Source organism: Ursus arctos, unplaced genomic scaffold, assembly GCF_023065955.2.
Source record: "Ursus arctos isolate Adak ecotype North America unplaced genomic scaffold, UrsArc2.0 scaffold_7, whole genome shotgun sequence".
Taxonomy (NCBI): Eukaryota; Metazoa; Chordata; class Mammalia; order Carnivora; family Ursidae; genus Ursus; species Ursus arctos.
This window is the reverse complement of record NW_026623089.1, coordinates 68,987,079-69,007,369: the sequence shown is the minus strand read 5'-3', so window position 1 is coordinate 69,007,369 and position 20,291 is coordinate 68,987,079.

The window sequence follows — 20,291 nt, the reverse complement described above, 5'->3', positions numbered from 1 at the left end:
ATTCCCATGAAGAAGGTAAGAGGTAGAAAAAAGGGAAGAATGTGTGGTTAGCTGGTTCCTTCACTACTTTTTTTTTTATCACAAAACACTAAATTAACGCAGTTTTTGAGACAGTTGTATGTGCAACGAAATGCATATATAAGATTCCACTTTGATGAGTTCTTAAAAATGCGAGCACCTTGTAAAACAAGGTATAAGATCGTCCCATCACCTTTCACAGTCACCCACACACACACCCCCACACACACACGCAGAGGCAACTACTATTGTGATTCGTGTCAACATAGCTTAGTCTTGCTTGTTCTGGAACTTCATATGAATAAAGTTAAATAGTGTGTATTTGTAATAGTAATGAAATAAAGCAAAGGGAAAACAAGGGTAGAAGGAATAAGATAAAATCCAGAGGACATAAAATAGACGTTGAGTCCTTTGATGTCTTTTCTGCAATCAAGGCCCAGATTTGTCTCATTTCTGTAGCAGCATCGAGCATAGCCATGCCCTTCCCGTGGCCCCAGCTCCAATCTGGTAACTAGGCCAATGGCAACTATGACATCATCAACCACTGTGAGCTCTGCTTTTGGGGGATAATATGGAAAACTAATTGAGATATTAAGTGAAAGAATAGTGATCAAAACTACTGTAACTCAACAAAAATAGGTTATTTGGCCAAAAAGGTCATTTGATCCATTTGGGATTTTAAAATATCAAGTGGAATTAGTACATAAGAAAAAAAGTAGTTTCTTTTGTTATAGTTCTCACCACTGTCGTATGAGATAATGAACTTGATCTTTAGCTCTTTAACTTGTAATCTGAAGTACGGTATTTGGCATGTGCAATTTGGGTGAGTTATTTTCATCATAAGAAGAAGCCATGTGAGGTTTCCCTTACTCTTCTGTGTTTCTAGTGAGCTTTAATTTGCAATCCCCTTAACACATTCAATACATTTTTCAAAATTGTATTTCTCAGTTTGGGGAGAAAGATGTGGAGGAGGGAATTGATAGAAACTGCATCAGAAATACTAATAACTCCCCAGTAAATCTCAGATGTTCCACCGCATCTCCTCATTACAAGTCTTCTCATTACAGAGGCAGAAGCAAAACAATCCCTGAAAATCTTCATGCCCAGAAAGCACTGGAAAAATCCAAGACTCTATTTCTTTCCAGTGTACCCCACGTATTGTTCTGTCTCCAAAGCTTCCCCATAACTATTACATAGGATCCTGCGAATTACTCCCAGCTCTGCAGTCAGGTCGGGGCTGCGTCTGGGAACAATGTGATGGCCGTCTATGTGTGGGGCGCTCCCATTGTCCATGGCTGCTTCCCCCGAGTACGCAGACCACAGCTTCACAGGATTCTACCTTAGTTTCAGAACTGAATTCCCCAGTAGGAAAAGCAGAAAAACCATGAAAACCATGCTTCTCACTCCTATGTCTCAGGAATAAAGAAAGCCTGGAGGAAGGAATGACAGGGGAGCAGGAGACTTTGGTGACCAGTAAGGCCAGTTCCAGAACTCCAGGTCACCAAATTTTGCCTGTGGGGCTCCCACTCTTCACCCCCTCTTCCTATGCTCCTGTACCCCTGCACTCCCTAGAATCATCCGCCTCAGCCCTCAGAGCCCCCCACCTCACACCACAGACATTTCTCTTTACTTGTTCCTCCTTATGTCGAAAGACAGTGTCTGTAAGGGCGACATTCTTTGTGCTGCGTGTAAAGTAATCTGGTAACCAAGTGCAGAGGACTAGATTTTAACAGGTTATCTCTGGAGTAACAGAAATCTAGCCCACAGAAAGGACCTTGTAACTATGCGCCTGTTAGGAAAAAGGATTTGGAGAAAAGAGGCACCTTCAAAACCTACAGAGAATGTCGTCTACCCAGCCATAGGCAGACGAGGCTTGGGGATGAACGGGCAGCCTACTCTGTGGGTTCTGCAGCTGTAGATTACTTGAAACACCTGAGGTCTTTAGGTAATGCCATCCTGAGTTCTAAAACATAATTGTGTTTTGTTTTCAATCCTAGAAAGTGGTAAAATATCTTGTGTTAGGCAAGCTTCACCAATTCACTCTTGATGAGTGATCCCAGCCACAGGACCCACAATGGCAGGAAGCAAGTTCTAAGATGATATGACAAGCAGAAAATCAAAGCCAAAGATGTCCACACCCCAGTCCCCAGAATCTGGGAGTTTGTTATGTTACAGGACAAGAGAGAATTAAGGTTGTTAATTGGCTGAACTTAAATGACACATATGGATCCTAGGTTACCCAGGTGGGGCCAACGTCATCACAGGGATCCTTAAAGCCAGAAGAGGGAGGCAGAGAGATCCAAGCAATGTGCCATAAGGACAGAGCCTGCCATCACGTCCTTGGCTTTGACGATGGAGGGAGGGATTTGGGGGCATGGGATGTGGGTAATTTCCAGCCACTGGAAAAGGCAAAGAAATGGATGGATCTTCCCCTGCGGCCTCCAAAAAGGAATGTGGTTTTGCCAACACCTTGATTTTTGCCTAGTGAGACCCGTGTCAGATTTCTGACCTCGAGAACCGTAGGATAATAAATTTGTGTTGTTTTGAGGCTTTAAATTTGGGGTCATTTGTTACAGCAGAACCACAGCAAACGAATCCAAGTGGGATGTTGGAGCAAATGGTTCTACATAGGAAGCCCTGAGCCTGAAGCTTCTGTCCCGCGAAGGACACACATCAGCTCCCCAAGACTGTCCCCCACAAGCTCAGAAATACTGCTTTACTATGTTTCTTCTTCTCCACTCCCTGTCACCATGTTAGTTTATGCTGACATCATCTTTTCCTTCAACCCTTTCAATAGCCTTGAATTGGCTTCCCTGCTTTCAGCTTTGCTCACTCACCACCAAGCGCCACACGTCAGAAGGGGATCTTTCTATACCTACGTCACTGCCCTAGATAAACGCCTCCAGAGATGCCCTCCGACCATTGGCAGGGGCCATGCTCCACACAGGGCCCTCGTCTGCGGCTCATCTCTAAATAGTAGAGCCAAGAGTGAAAACAGAGGCTCACATACACTATAGGTAGATGTCATAAGTCAACTTATGACTGCTTTAAAAATCCAGATTTCAACTGGGAATTCTCAGAATGTATCTGCATGGAGAGAGCTGGTACCCAGGCCCAAGTCCCTGACCCGTGTCTGACCCCATCCCTTATACCATGAGGGACCATGCCAACCCCAACCTCCACCTCCACCCAAACCTTCTGCCAATACCACCCCTTGGTTAGCTTTCATGCCCACAATGCACGCCGCTGGGATGGGCTGACCTTGGGTGTGGATCCAGGGAGGAGGTCACCCAAGCCATGAGAGCAGACTCGGTCGAGGCCATTGGGCCAGGAATTCTGTGGTCCTAAGTATCCAGATCTTGGTCTAGAAGGTAAGGCAATGGATGTCCGGTGGGCATGTGTCCTTGTTCTTGCAGGTTTCTTCCCCATGGGGCAAAAGGTGGCCCAAGGAGGACCAGAGCAGGACGTTCTTTCAAAGGCACTACTTCTCCAGCTCTCTAGCCATCTCCACCCCCACTTCACACCCTGGGCTTAGTCACATCAGAGCGCTTGTCAGATTTTGTGCTGATGTGATGTTTTCCCTGTGCGTTTGCTGTGCCGCTCCCATCCAGGTGCTTTAAAGCAATAGACTGTTCATCTCCTTGAACTATATTTTCTATTTTCTGTATCCCTGAATTTCTGAGCACAGTAAGCTGTCAGTTAATTCCTGGCGACTGATAAGCTGACCTGATTTTGTGACATGAAAATGGAGGGCATTAATTGAATTAAAGAATTGAAAAGGGTCATGTTTTTTCATTAGCAATGGATAGAAGTATCAGGCAGTCATGCAGAATATAATGCACTCAAGTGTCAGCTGCTTTCTCATCAGATATGAAAGCATTAAAAAGTGACAGTAAGAGAGACATGGTTCTGAAACAAGAACAGACACTCAGGTCAGTGAGTGGAATTATACAGGAACAAAGGGTCTCTCCGGGCATCATGGTCTCAGCATAGTGACGGGGGCCAGTGTTAAAGGGGCTGCCGTCGCTTGAATGCAGTGTCAGCAATATGACCTAGGGACTGAGTCTTGGGGTGGGTAGTGGGGGACCAGCTGGCCATTCCCATCGGGGGTCCTCTTTATGGCATCCACGTTGGTTTATATCTAGCAAGGCAGTGTTTCCTTACTTCCAAGAAGCTTTAACATCTAACCTGGCCTTGTCATCAAAGCTAAAACACAAAACAACGAGAAGGAGATGAAATATAGCAGTCCTATTGGTTTCTAAGATGTGGATTTCAGGGACGTCTGGCTGGTTCGGTCAGGAGAGCGTGTGACTCTTGGTCTCAGGGTGGTTAGTTTGAGCTCACATTGGGTGTAGAGATTACTTTAAAATTTTAAAAATGTGGATTTCAACAAAGAACCTGCCCTGTTCACTTGTGGAAGAACCCAGCATATGGAATGATGCCCCTAATACCAGGGCAAGAGCTGAGCTAGTAAGAGAACTATAGAGTTTTAAGAATGTACAGGTGCATAGTGTATCTTGTAAAATATCACAGAAAAGATCTAGTGCCTGCGGATGGATGAATGGATAAAGAAGTGGTGCACACACATACACACACACACACACACACACACACACACACAGATGGAATATTAGCCATAACTAAGAATGAGATTGTGACATTTGCAACAACATGGATGGACATAGAGGGCATTATGCTAAGTGAAATAAATCAGACAGAAAAAGACAAATACTACATAATTTCACTTATATGTGGACTCTAAAAAACAAAACAAATGAATAAACAAACAAAAACCAAAAAAGCACAAATGGACTCATAAATACGGAAAACAAACAAACTGGTTGCCAGAGGGAAAAAGGGGTGGGGGTATGGACGAAATGGGTCAAGAGGAGTGGGAAGCACAGGTTTCCAGTTATGGAATGAATAAGTCATGGGATGGAAGGCCCAACATAGGGAATACAGTTGATGAGATTGTAGCACAGAGAACAAACTGGTGGTCACCAGAGGGGAGGTGGGTGGGAGGATGAGCAAAATAGGTTGAGGGGGATTAAAAGGTATACAAACTTTCAGTTATAAAATAAACAAATCACAGAGGTAAAAAGTATAGCATTGAGATTATAGTCAGTAATATTGAAATAATTTTTATGGTGACGGATGGTGACTACACTAAATGTGGGGGGCACTGAGGAATGTATAGAGTTGTTAAATCAATATGTTGTACACCCGAAACTAATACAACATTGTATGCCAACTATACTTTAATAATAAAAATTTGGGGTGCCTGGCTGGCTCAGTTGGTTAAGCGTCTGACTCTTGATTTCAGCTCAGGTCATGATCTCAGGGTTGTGGGATTGAGCTCCCGTCAGGCTTAGGGCTCAGAGGGAAGTCAGCTTCAGGATTCTCTCTCTCCCTCCCCCTCTGGGCTCCCCCTGCCCCCCAATCTCTCTCTCTAAAAATAATAATAATACACATTTAAGAGAAAATAAAATATGAGACGGAGAAGACTGAAAGCTGGTAGAAATATTTGCAGTGTAGAAAGTATTTTGGCTGGGTGAAGTTGTAATAATGAAGTTGAGGGACAGCTAGAGGGACAATCACTGGAGTGGAAGAGAAAGAACCACTCTGTTTTATAGACCTAAGTCTTGGATTTAAATACCAATGTCACCACTTGTCATTTGTGCTACCTTGGGTGAGTCTGAGAAATGTTTTGAATCTCAGGATTCCTATCTTTAAAAATATGCATGTTATTTGGTATCAATGTCATAAAATTTGCATTTTACCATTTGTACTCTGGTAATCACATTTAAATCCTAGGACTGCATGAGGATTTCGTGCAGTAACCCTTAGCTTTCAAGTCACGCAACAGTGCCTGGCATATGGACAGGAACCATGACGACCTGTGTGCACTTTGCTCTTCACAGCGTATTTGTTAATTTCCTTAGTTTATGACTGGTGGGATAGTTTACATAAAGTCAAACACACAGGCATGCACATCCTGAGGTCTGTCAATTGTATGTAACCTTGTAACCACTTTGTAAAACAAGGTAATACTTCTATCACCCCCAGAAAGCTTCCAGTGCCCCTCTCTGGTAAGTTTCTTCACCTTCCGAGCTATGTCAGCATCATCGTTATCTCACCCACCTTTGATGTTGTATCAATGAAATGATACGCTACTTGCTTCCTCTCCTTTTCATTTGCCTACTGTCACTCAATATGGCTGCTTTTGCAATATATTTTTGCATATATTAGCAGATCAGTAGATTTTTGATTGCTGAGCATGAATATATTACAATACGTGTAGCTGTTTTCTTATTGACAGACATTGGGTTATTTCCAGTTTGGGGCTATTATGTATAAAGCTGCTAACATTCTTGTGCAAGATGTTTTCTGGGTGTATGTTTTCACTTATTTGAGGCAAATACCTAAGCATAGAATTTCTGTGTTGTAGGGTAGATGTATGTTTAACTTTATCTGTATTAAACAGTTCTCTGGGGTGGTTGTGCTGTTTACACCCCACCAACGGTGTGTTAGGGTCCACTTCCCCACACCTTTGCCGACATTTGGTATTACTGGTCTGTTTCTACTTTAGCCATCCTGGTGTATGCAAATGGTAGTTCATTATAGCTTAATTTGCATTCCCCTGACAACTAATAATTTTGAGCACTTTTTGATATGGCTTCTTTTGTGTAGGGTCTCTTAGAGACTTTGTCTGCTATTTTAAGAACAGTGCTGTTTGTTCTTTTAATTACTGATTTAGAGGGATTTAAAAATATATTTTGAATAAAAATGCGTTATTAGGGATATGCATTGGGAATATTTTCAGAGTTTGTGGTTTTGCCTTGCTATTGTCTTAATTATATCTTTTTAATTTTGTATAATCCAATTTACAACTTTTTTTATGATTAGGTTTTCTTGTTTTATAAGAAGTCCTAGCCTAAACCAGGTGTGCAAAGATATTTTTCTATGCTTCTTGATAGAAGCTTCATTATTCAAGCTTTTACATTTATAGTGATGATCCATCTTGAATTAATTTTTAGTTGACCTAACAAGAACTTTAATTTGGGCTTTTTATTTTTTGTAGTTTTTAAGGAAAGCATACTAAATGTTTAATATAAGCTTTAGGTTTCCTATAGCAGAACTATACACTGAGAACTGTGAATCACCTTCTCCATATTTCTATTTAAATTGTGTTAGTTATTAGTCTAGTAATGTGGAAAACATCAACAGGGGAATCCAGCAGCCTGAGAATTGATCTTCTTGGCCCTGAGAATAAATTACCACGTCTCTTGACAACCCGTTTTCTCTCATCAGGGAGGAATTGACATCCCAAGGACTTTCTCTTCCAAATGTTATTACAAGGATTTTGAAGTCATTTGTAAGTGCAGAAATAAGCACCACACCCTCGATCCCTGAAGGGTGGGAGAGCTCCATGTATACAGGGGTTATAATCCCATAACCATCACATCTTTGCATAGGTGTGAAAGAAAATTCTAATGATTCCTTCCTCCAAAACTCCATTTTACAGGTATTTCTTATTTTTGCTGAACCAAGGAATTACTTGCAATGAAATATCTTCACCATCATCAAAGAGATGTTTTCAGAGTGAAAGTTTAAATTTTGATGAAGTCAAATGTACCAGTTTTTCCTTTTATGGATCTTGTTTTTGGTGTCAATTCTTTGCCTGAATTCTCTGTCTGCCCTAGGTCTTGAAGATACTCTTTTTTCCCCCTAAAAGTTTCATAGTTTGGGTTTTACGTTTAAGTCCTTAATTCATTTTTGTAAAAGATGTAAGACTTCAGGTTTTTGTTTGTTTTCTTTTTTGCCCGTAGATATCCAATTCTCGCACAATCATTTGTTGAAAAGGTGATCTTTCCTTCATTAAGTTGCTTTTGAGTTGAATCCATCCACTGAGATTTTATTATAGTTATTGTTATTGTTAGCTCTAAAGTTTCCATTTGGCTCTTCATATCCTCAGTTTCTTTGCAGAAACTATTTCTTTATTTGTTGTTAAGCATGTCTGGGGGCATCTGGGTGGCTCAGTGGGTTAAGCATCTGCCTTCAGCTCAGGTCATAACCCTGGGGTCCTGGGATCCTGGGATCGAGCCCTGCAGTGGGCTCCCTGTTCAGCAAGGAGTCTGCTTCTCCCTCTCCCTCTGCTCCTCCCCCTGCTTGTGCTCTCTCTCTCTCTCAAAGAAATAAATTTAAAAAAAAATTTTTTTTTTAAAAAGCATGTCTGAAATGGCTTGTGAAACCTTTTTATAATGGATGCTTTAAAATCTATGTCAGATAATTCTAACAACTCTGTCATGTAAGAATTGGTATCTATTGATTATCTCTTTAATCCAATTTAAGATCTTCCTGGTTTCTGGTATGACAGGTGATTTTTTCAGCTGAAACATAGACATTTGGGATATTAGAAGTCTGCATCTTATTTATACCTTCTGGGTTAGCTGGCTTTCTATCACACCATTCTGGCAAGGGGAAGGGGTGGCGTACAGACTCATTGCTTCGAGACTGCAATAGAAGTCCAGATTCCCAATCTTCCATTCCACTGATACTTGACAGGGAAGCTCCTTGTTTCTCTTGGGTCCAGCTAAGAGCCCAGATTTCTCATAAGGTCTTTATAATGCTGTGGAGAGAACAGCTTCCTTCCTGCTTGGTGGGGATGAAAAGCTCTGCCTTCCCGGACACCAGTTCGGTGGGAGTCTCAGGGATTTATTAGATCCCTGGGAGGCCGGTAGTCTAGACCCCTCACTCCACTTTTGCTGGCATGCGTGGGGTGAAGCCATAGCTCGATGCGCAGGTGTGTGTGGTCAGGGTGGGGGCGAGTTGCAGCAGAGTGGTTATTTCTGAGAGTTTTCTCTTTGGCCAGAGAGACCAGGCATTTCAAACGGCTTTTTTCTTTTCTTCTTTTGTTTTACACAACTCCGTGCCTGTTCGTGTGTTGTTGGCTTCTTCGGTACCCACACTTAGATTTGAAACTAAAAGAAAACCCAGGGAACTCATCACCGTGCTGTTTTTCATGCCCCAATGTCCTTTAGCCAGTCTGCCTCTCTCCAACTTTCAAAGTCCGCTGCTGCTTGTTTATATATAATCTCCAAAGTTTTCATTGTAATTATTGGAAGGAATATAGAAAAGTATGTGTATGTCATCTTGGAAACAGAACCTTATTTTTTTTAAAGATTTTATTTATTTATTTGAGAGAGATCGAAAGAGAGAAAGCTCGTGCGCGCATGAGTGGGGGAGGGGCTGAGGGAGAGGGAGAAGCAGGCTCCCCATTGAGCAGAGAGCCCGAGGTGGGGCTGGATCCCAGGACCCCAGGATCATGACCTGTGCCGAAGGCAGACGCTTAACCAACTGAGCCACCCAGGTGCTCCAACAGAACCTTATATTTAACTATCTTTCTTCTCTTTCTAGAACTTTCCCAGAATGGTGTCCCCATTAAAATGTATTGATGTAATGGCATGCTGAAACGTTTGGTCCACCCAAAAGATTTTAACACAACTGGAGCCTAGCTTCACTCTCATTGGTGGGAGTCAATGGGGAAGGGCTATTCGTAAAATTGCATGGGGATCTCTAGAGTTGTTAAAATCAATTTGGGATTTGAAGGAGGGGAAAGGAGCAGGACATAAATCATGTCCTCTCCCCAACAGACACATCCTGGCATCCCATGTGGTGCTGCAGTAGTTCTAAGAACCCCAAATAAAAGTAGGACAGGAGGTCTCTACCAGGCAGCCATCAAAAATAGCTCCATAGAAATTTCTCCCCATTATCATTCTTGTCTCAGGCGTGTCCCTTACTAGATGGATTGTACATAAACAAGACATTATTATTTTTTTCTCCTTCTCTTAGGCTTATCACTGTAGGGAGCTGGGGATCTGTGGTTGGAGTCATAGCCTTACTGTCTCCTCTCTGATAACCAGCCCGGAAGGGCAGGCTCCACAAGCGACCTTCAATGCCCGCACCGAGACTGACTATCCTTAAAAAAAAACAAAAAAACTTTTCTTGGCTTTCTCTCTTTAAAAAACTCCATCCTTGGCTTTTTCTTCTCTAATTCCTTTTGCATGGATTGTTCATCCTGCAGTTGCTGTGTTATTAATTCCTCCTTTTCCTTCTCATTGGGAACAGCCTAGCATCAGCCAAAGGCATAGACTCAGCTTCCAGACCACCAAGATTGAAATTCCATCTGAGCCATTCCATCTCGAGCTGGGTCACTTTGGCCAATTTACTCGGCTTTCTATGTTTTATCATCTGTGAAATGGGGATGAAAGCCATCATCTCCTCAAGGGGTTATTGAGAAGATTAAAGGAGTTCGTGTATTGTTCACACGCCAAAGAGCACAAGGAGCACATCTGTAGCCAGAACTGGGTTCGTTATTTGCCTCAGCAGTAATAACGGAGGCAATAAATAAATAATAGTAAATAATAACTAAAGAGAGATGCGCGCCATGGGGAGCTCTGAGGCACCACTCGGCATCCCAGGAAGAGGGTCGTACAGGAGGGGCTTTTTTAAAGGATATGAGTTTGTGTTGAGTGATTTTGGAGAAGTTCTAAGAAAGTGGACAGTTGCTGCCGTCAGAGAGTGGGGACGATTCCATGATCGGGTAGCTTGAATTTTTTTATCTAGAAGGTGGGGGACCAAGGAAGGCTAAAGCCATAATCGGGAAAGAAGCAGTGATCACTCTTGGGAGCCAGGAGAAAGCAAAGTTTGGTCACTGCAGGGGTTTGCGTTGTGTTCTTGCTCTTGTCTTTCCTCAGGTGTCATTATGGAGGAGTCTGGGGCACAGTGACCTCATCTGATGTTCGTGGTCTGTGCCATTGTTCATGCGTAGCGGGAGAACACCCGGGTCCAGCTCCGAGCGTCAGGCCAGCGACCAGCTACCGCCAGAGCAGCTTTGTTCTCTCTCTTAAAACGTACAGAGTATGACACACTATGGCTAACGTTCCATCCCTCCTTATGGTTCGGGATGTATAGGCTTTGTGTCCCCAGACAGGACTCCGTGCTGGTCAGCAGTGACACACCTCGCACGCTCCAGCTCTCCTAGGGCACTTGACCCCACGAGCTGCACTCACGGAGGCTATTGTGTCTCACATTGGATGTCGCAGTATTTTTCTCTGCTCTGGTCAAGCCATCACCTTTTTCATGATCACTTTTATGGAAGATCTTTCCTTGAGCATCAAATGACGCAGAATATAAGGGAGGCATTGTCCGAAGATTATTAGACACGCCTCATCTTTGCACATCAAGGCAAAAACGAGTAAGATATTTCCACCCAAGTAGAAATGTACCTATCTCTGTATTTCCCCTACTATTTACAGAGTATCTGACGTTTCCTGTGTGTAGGATAGAATAAAATATGTAAATAAAGATGTTCACCTGCCTAAATCTGTAAAAGTACAGGATTTCGAAACAATCTGGAAATCTCTGGTGAAGCTGCTCTGTCTCCCATGTTCCGTCTCTATGAGGGATCAGCAGGCGACGCTACCATTACCTTGCTGCCATCTTCCTTTGAAGGCCATTACCCCTCTACCCTAAGAAGAAATTTCTTCCTCGGCGGCTTACATCAGGCAGTTAATTCGATCTAAGACTCAGGTTGAATCCTAAAGGAATATTTCAATCACAGCCATGTGTAAGACTCCAGCTGGCATAAATTGTGACTAAGGAGCAAACACACCTAGTCAGACCCTTGGGTTACTTTAAATGCATCTCCCATTGTACTTACCATGTCCATTTGTAAAAATGTGTCTGTTAATGCCCATGGCGGGGAAAACAGAGTGTAAAATTGTATTTGCCCCTAATCACAACTTGTGAAATCATATAACCACACAGATAGATTCTATGAAAGAACATGGAGAAATGGAAAATGTTCACTACTATGATATTTATCTATGCACGAATTAAGGAAAAAACGTGTAATTGTAAATCTGTGGGGACAAGATGGTATCTAAATATTCTGTTACAGTGGCGTTTTCCCTGATGCCTACTCCTGTCAAATCCAGCTCCCTATGTTCCCATGGCCCCTTATGCACACTGTGTAGAAATAGTTGACATCTTGGATTATAATGTCTTATCTACATGCTGATCCATGTAATCTCTGAGGATAGGCACCATCTTTCATTTAAGCTGAGGTCGGTAAGGTGCCCACATAGAGCACAACAGGTGCTTAAGAATATTTGTTATTTAGGGGCGCCTGGGTGGCTCAGTCGTTAAGTGTCTGCCTTCGGCTCAGGGCGTGATCCCGGCGTTCTGGGATCAAGCCCCACATCAGGCTCCTCTGCTGGAAGCCTGCTTCTTCCTCTCCCACTCCCCCTGCTTGTGTTCCCTCTCTTGCTGGCTGTCTCTCTCTCTCTGTTTAATAAATAAATAAATAAATCTTTTAAAAAAAAAGAATATTTGTTATTTAATAAATGAACTAGTTACACCACTCCACCTGGTGGCCTTAGCCTTCAATTCTGGGAGCTTCTTTTAAGAGTTCTGTAACATAAGTATGAGATACACTTGAAAACCTAGTCATGCAGTGACAGCTTTGTGACGGGTAGATCTGAGACGGGAAAAGTCCATGACACCACCAGTTGTCCTTCCCTATAATCCTTAAATATTTTTGCCCACATACCTCCTAACAGAATTTTGAAAAACAATGTCTTTTTAAGCCGACATCAAAAATTTTTCATCTTAAATTTGAATTGTGAAAAAGTATGTTAGTTTTGAGTTTTAAATATATTTTGAGGGGCTTCTGGGTGGCTCAGTTGGCTAAGCATCTGCCTTCGGCTCAGGTCATGATCCCAGGGACCTGGGATTAAGCCCCACGTGGGGCTCTCTGCTCAGCAGGGAGTCTGCTTCTCCTTCTCCCGCTCCCCCTGCTTGTGCTCTCTCTCTCTGTCAAATAAATAAAATCTTTAAAAAATATATATATTTTTTGAAAATATTTTACATAAATAATAAATTTATCATGACATATTTATATAGTGTTATATTGGATTTAGAGAAATTAAAAATAATAGCATAATTATTCTCATTTTACCCAATGGAATATAAATATCATATATCCATTGAATTCTAAATACCAGAGCAATTTGATATCCTCCAACACACATAAATATGTATATGTATTTTTTTTTTAAAGTTGGTGACCCTAGGATCCAACTGTTAAAAATAATTTTTCTGGATTCAGTTATATTTATAAATATTAATAGAATAATATCAATCAAAATAAAATAGTTATTTATGCATTTTGATAATTACTGATAAGTGGAAAATATAAATTTTGATATTACTTTGATAAGTGGAAAATACAAATTTTTGTTAGAAATAATTTAGGAACACCGGGTGGTTCAGTCAGTTAAGTATCTGACTATTGGTTTGAGCTCTTGTCATGATCTCAGGGTTATGAGATGGAGCCCCCGTTGGGGTCTGTACTCAGCACGGAGTCTACTTGAGATTCTCTCTCCCCCTCCCTCTGCCCCTCCCCCCACTCACGCATGTGCTCTCTCTCTCTCAAATAAACAAATAAATAAAATCTTTTAAAAAAAAGAAATGCCTTTTTAATGAGTTGGGTAGGGCTTTTTAAAAAAGATTTGTTCAGGGCGCCTGGGTAGCGCAGTCGTTAAAGCGTCTGCCTTCGGCTCAGGGCGTGGTCCCGGCGTACCGGGATCGAGTCCCACATCGGGCTCCTCTGCTGTGAGCCTGCTTCTTCCTCTCCCACTCCTCCTGCTGTGTTCCCTCTCTCGCTGGCTGTCTCTCTCTGTCAAATAAATAAATAAAATCTTTAAAAAAAAAAAAAAAGATTTGTTCATATTTCCATGGGTGACTATTATATATTGCTGGTGTGAGACAATGTTCACCATCAGTTTTCTTCCTGTCTTTCATCTTGGATATGCAAACACTAAGAAACACGTGTATAAGTAGAGGGGAATAGAAGGAGTTTGTTAAACAGTGTCACTATTTAAACAATGTTCCTTTTCTGGGTTTGAATGCCCAAGGTAGCAAAGTGATCAATCTATTTATTCCTTTGCAAAGTAGGAAGAGGTCAGTTTTATTTGTTTGTTTGTTTACTTATTATTTATTTATTTATAAATAATGAGAGAGAGAGAGCACGAGCAGAGGGCGAGGCAGAGAGAGAATCCCTAAGCATACTCCCGGCTGAGTGCAGAGCCCCATGCGGGGCGCAATCCCAAGCCCCTGGAGATCATGACCTGAGCTGAAACCAGAAGTCAGACAGATGCTCAAGGGCCCAAGCCACCCAGGCGCCCTGGAAGAGGTCAGTTTTAAAGGCTGGGGTGGTTAGAGACGACTGGTATGAAACCTTAGCCACAGATGCTGGTTTAGGCAGCTCACTTGTAGCACAGACTGTATAAATGGAGGTTGAAAGACTGGAAAATGATCTCGATGGCTTCCCTGGACAGCCTTCATGTGCTCCCACAATGTCACCTACCCGTGGCTGGAAAGTTCAGACCTTCTCAATATCCATCCGTCCTTCTCTTCATTGTCACTAACACAATCCCAGCTGTCCTCAGGGTGGTACTGGATGCAGCTCCAATACTCACCTTGCCAGACCACCTTGCATTATGACCCAGTTCTTGTCAATGAAATCTAAGCTGAGTTCCCCAGGAAGGAGGCTGCCCTTGGAGCACTTGTTTTTCTGATAAAAAGTGACCAACTCAGCTGGACATCCCCTGCACTTTCACTCGCCTTCCTTCTTTTTCTTGGAGTTCAAACACCGCCTCGGAGGAGCATTGGCTATCGTACACACGACAAATAAAAGCCAGAATGGGGGAGCCCATTCATTGAGGGACCTGGGTCTCCGCTGACAGGCCTGGGAGTCTGCACCTGTCCCACACTGCCTCCATCCTGGGTGTCATTGCATGAGAAAAAGAAGCCCCAATTATTTAAGCCCCTGTCGCCAGGTTTTTTATTTCGTGGCACCAAGTCCTAACGGAAACAAAGGATTATTCTTTTTTTTTTTTTTTTAAGATTTTATTTATTTATTTGACAGAGATAGAGACAGCCAGCGAGAGAGGGAACACAAGCAGGGGGAGTGCGGGAGGAAGAAGCAGGCTCATAGCGGAGGAGCCTGATGTGGGTCTCGATCCCAGAACGCCGGGATCACGCCCTGAGCCGAAGGCAGACGCTTAACCGCTGTGCCACCCAGGCGCCCCAAAGGATTATTCTTTTATTCACACCTTGGAGAATACATGATTTATTTTTCTGGCCTCAAAGATGTTGCTAAATGCTATAGGGAATGCTGATGAACTGTTATACAATTGCATTTATGCATTACTATAGGCATTAGTTTTTCTGATCTGAGTAAGATAAACTTATAAAATACATGTTTTGAACACCATTGAAAACATCACAAGGTTTTTGTAGGCAATCCTGTCTTTTAATTTTTGTTCTTGGAAACAGTAGGCAGTCAGTAAATCTTTCTCCAAATGAGGACTATAAAAAAGCCAACTCTAACATTATTTTTTAATTTAACAGGGAATTGTAATAAATGTTTGAGAGTGACTTGCAAAAAACTATAAATTCAATTCTAACTGTTCATGAGGTAGTTATTAATCACAATATTTGGGACATTGGAAATAGGATACAATGTAATATACTGTTTGAGTAACTAGGGAAACATTACCTGAAATGAGAATGTGATTTGTGACTTGGGGACTTACTACCTTTATGAAAATTTATCAGTGAATTTCATCTACTGCTCTCCGAGATGACAAGTTGCCTGAAAATTTCAAATGAATCACAGTAGTTATTCATTGAGGAAATGACTAAAAGTGTTGGGAGAAATCTCAGAAATGGCACAAAAATAACACTCCAGATATAAAATAATAGTAGCAATATTCCTAAGCACTTTGAGTGTATTATATACACCTATCCTTTCAACAACTCTAAGCATGCACATATTATTTTTCCATTTATAGACAAAGAAACTATGACACAGGTGCATTTAAAAACTGGTTCACACAAGCAATAAGGGACAAGGTGGGATTAAAACGGAAGTAGTCAATTGCACTCATGTTATGGCCGTGTCACCTCTTACTGCTGGTGATGACGAGCGTTATCAACACCGAATGCAACAGAGAGTGTATGCGGAGCAGGCAGAGTCTGGAGGGAAGCCAGCACCCGGAAGGAAGGAAGGAATAGGATAGAGTGAGTTTCCCATGTTCTGTGGCTTTTAGGCTGACCAACATCTTACCTACTGGATGTGAGGAGAAAATCCTGGAAAGCAAGGGGCACAGAGGGAGACCATTGAATATATACAATTTAGTTAAACCTCTGGTTGACCCCTGAAGACATATGCAAGGGGCAGGCTTCAAGTCCCTTAACTGGGAACAAAGGAACAGAACTGAGAGTACGCTGGACTTAATGTCTGGCTTCAAGTCCAGCCCAATTAAATTGCTTATTCAAATAACAACAACAGTCACTGGGGGAATATAACGGAACACTTTGTCCGCAGGACATAATTTTCATAACGTCAAGAATACAATTCGAATGCATTCCACGTGTGAGTAATCAGGAAAATGTGCCCCACACTCAAAAGAAAAGGCCTCACTCAAATTTGGGATACAGTCCTGCATAATTACATGACCATGCCGAGTTATCCGCCTGCAGACAAGATAAGACATGGAGGTGAACGAGTGCGCACCAGGAAACCTTCACGCCATGGCTGACAGCTCTATGGTCCTCCAGTTTCCCTTCTTACTTTATCCCAGTGCATATCCAAGTGCCAGGCCGGCGTCTAGGTCAGCTGCTTCACGTGCGACAGGGACTCTGCTCTTGACTGACAGATTTTAGTATAGTCCAATATCAAGAGCTTCCCAAAGACTTTATTTGCCCAATAACATCTCTTCTCATTATTCCACTAGTCACTTACTTGTGTTCCTTTTACAGAGAAGGATCTCTGTGAGGGGACTGCTGCTGACACATAGATGAACAAAATGGCCCATTCTATGGCGGTCAGCCTCGCTCCCCAGCCAGCCCCAAGTTTGAGCAGTAGTCTCACGGATACAAAGGCGATGGTGGTAGAAAATGAGGACCTGCCTGGCCTCGGAAACAGGGACCTATCATTAACAAGACTCAGTAGCCATTGCTTTTCTGAATGTCTGCTTTGCCAACAATCATCTACCCTGAATTCCTGACATGGCTCCAGGGGCCAGGCAGTTTTCTGGTGGCAAGAAAGGTAATTATGCTGGAAACTTCCACCATGGAGGGGGCCAACGCTGATGTGGAATCTGTCATTTTGCCTTCAAAAACAGGAACGCAAGGGAATGAGGGAATTTTTAGAGGTGATGAAAACGTTCTATATTTGAATCACAGCGGTGATCACATGACTCTATAAAGTTGACCCCTGAACAACATGGGTTTGAACTGCGCAGGTCCACTCATACACGGATTTTTCCCAACAAATACCATACAGTAGTGTAAAAGCACTTTCTCTTCCTTAGGATTTTCTTAATCATGTCTTCTTTTCTCCAGCTTACTTTATTTTTTTTTAAAGATTTTATTTATTTATTTGACAGAGAGAGAGACAGCCAGCGAGAGAGGGAACACAAGTAGGGGGAGTGGGAGAGGAAGAAGCAGGCTCCTAGCGGAGGAGCCTGATGTGGGGCTCGATCCCAGAACGCCGGGATCACGCCCTGAGCCAAAGGCAGACGCTTAACCGCTGTGCCACCCAGGCGCCCCTCTCCAGCTTACTTTATTGTAAGAATACAGTACAAAATACGTAGGACATGCACAATATGTGTTAATAGACTGTTTGTTATCAGTACGGCTCCGGTCGAGAGTAGGCTTTTGGTAGTACGTAGTTGAGTTTTTGAGGAGCTGGAAGTCAGTCATACATGGGTTTTTGACTGCACGGGGCTTTGGCGCCCCTCGCCCCTGTATTGTTCAAGGGCCAATGCAAACTGACAAACAGTGGTCACAGTATGTTTTGGCATTTCTTGCAAGATGCGCTCTGGACTCTAACCAGCCAGAAATACATGCTGCCCTCTTACTAACTGACAGAAAATGCAGATCTCAGAACAAAACACAGAAATGGAAGTGGAGCCTCTCATCATTTTGCCTGATGACTCACTCTCGAAATTTTTGTCCTAAACTCCCATGTGACTGAATTCTCCTGATCTGGAGATATTCGTACTAAAGAAGGAATACTCCTACCCTGGGTCACAATCAAGATTTTGCTGAACGGAAAGCTGAGGCTGCTATCTCATCATTAAAAGTGACTAACATGACTAAGGAAATCAGACAAAAACTAGTACTGGGGAGATGGGATGATGGCCTTTGACTATCAGTCATTATAGTCAACATGGGCGATGCTGCTACTTTGGGGAAGGATGGTTGAAACTGGAAGAAAGCCTTGCATTTCCAGGGCAGGTCATGGAAAACTACTTGACACTCACAGGATGGATATCAAAATCTCAGGTCTCTCAGAACTAAAGGTTTAGGTTAACCCAATGCACAAAGAAAGTTGACTAGTGAGGTGTTGACTAAGGTCAAGATAGACTAAAGCTAGAACGGGTTACAGAAAGCCCTTCCATGGACATTAAGTGGAAAACCCCCAGGCTTGTCCTCTGGAACAGATACGGGGAGGTAGTCCTAGGGTTGTGCACCTATATCATATTAATATTTAATATTTATCATTTAACATCAAACTAAAAATCATTTCGGGTGGCTGTTCTATAACTCCGAGCATATGAGGAATTTATCGTGTGACATGGCCGACTCTTCCTCTACATTCAAAATCTAGATTGTCAAATTTCAAGTATGCCTCCATGAGATAATTTTAAGAGGTAAAGGAAAGCCTCAACTTTTTATTCCATTGCTCATCTCATGTATATCCTTGCTTCGCACTGGGAGCAAGCCCCAGGAAAAGCAACTGTGAACCCTGTCTGGGTTATTCTCGATTCTGCGTGAGGGGTAATGCCACCATGAACTGAATGGGAGAGAAGGGAAATCATCAACACCTGCTATGACCTCTTGGCCAACCCAAGAAATGAATGCTTACGGCCTCTGTCATCATCCCTCTGCTTGCTAGTGAAGTTTCTGAGGAACGAACAATTACTACCTCCATTTTAATAAACAAATTATGTTTTTTTTTCTTTTCCCTTTTCATCTCTCTTCCTGTTTTTTTTTTAAGATTTTATTTATTTATTTGTCAGAGAGATAGAGAGAGCACAAGCAGGAGGAGCAGCAGGCCGAGGGAGAAGCAGGCTCCCTGTTGAGCAAGGAGCCTGATGCAGGACTCGATCCCAGGACCCTGGGATCATGACCCGAGCCGAGCAGAAGGCAGACTCTTACCTGATTGAGCCACCCAGGTGTCCCTCTCTTCCTGTTCTTTACCATTTTGTGGTAGTGGTTAAATGTACCCACGGTTTCTGGGGTTACTATGATCTGAGACAGAATCACAGTGAAGGAATTTATATCAAACAGACATTCCTGCCCAGGATCACAGGATCTCAATGACATTACTCAATCTTGAGGCAATGGCTGAATGTGACTTTGAGTTGTCTCTGGTTGGGAAAGTGATATGCAAAGTCGTGATTTTATGTATGGTAATTAGACTATGTTAGGCACAGCCATCTTTCAATATGTGTGAGTAAACATATGTGGGGGGAGGGCAGCCAACACGTATAATTTCAGAGAAAAGTCCTAGGATGGCTCCCTGACTTGCAGCAGTTCTCCCTAACGGAAGTTGCCCCTGACACCCATGAGTGGATCTGCACAGTCACGCCTTCCTATGTTAACTTGGGACTCTGGCCCTCCTTGAACAGAGCCCATCAGATTCTCTCTCTTAGGAATTTGGAGATTTATGGGACGTGCCAGAGATTGTGGTCTTTGGAGCTGAGTCATGCTAACAGCAGCATTATAGAAGTCCACAGACTGGCTGAGCTCTTCCCATCGAGGCTCAGTTGTTCCCTTCTTCCCTGGATTTGGTGATACACACCACTAACCTCTCTAAGAATATCTATTTTTACCTCTTGAACTACTTAGAGTCAGTTTTAGTTATTTGCAACCAAATGAGTTACATAGAGAACAGAATTATAAATCTATGCAGATTAAACCGATATTATCTTTTAAAGGATTTTCAAGTTCTGAAAGTTCTCCTGAGGAGTTGCTGTATAGGCCATAACTAATCTTTACTTCTCAAGCTCTGCACTGGGCACTTGCCCTTCAGTAACTCATATCCCTACAATGGCCCTCTGAGGTGAATATTACTCTTTCTTAAAACAATTGAAGTACAGTTGATGCTCAATGTTACATTAGTTTCCTGTGTG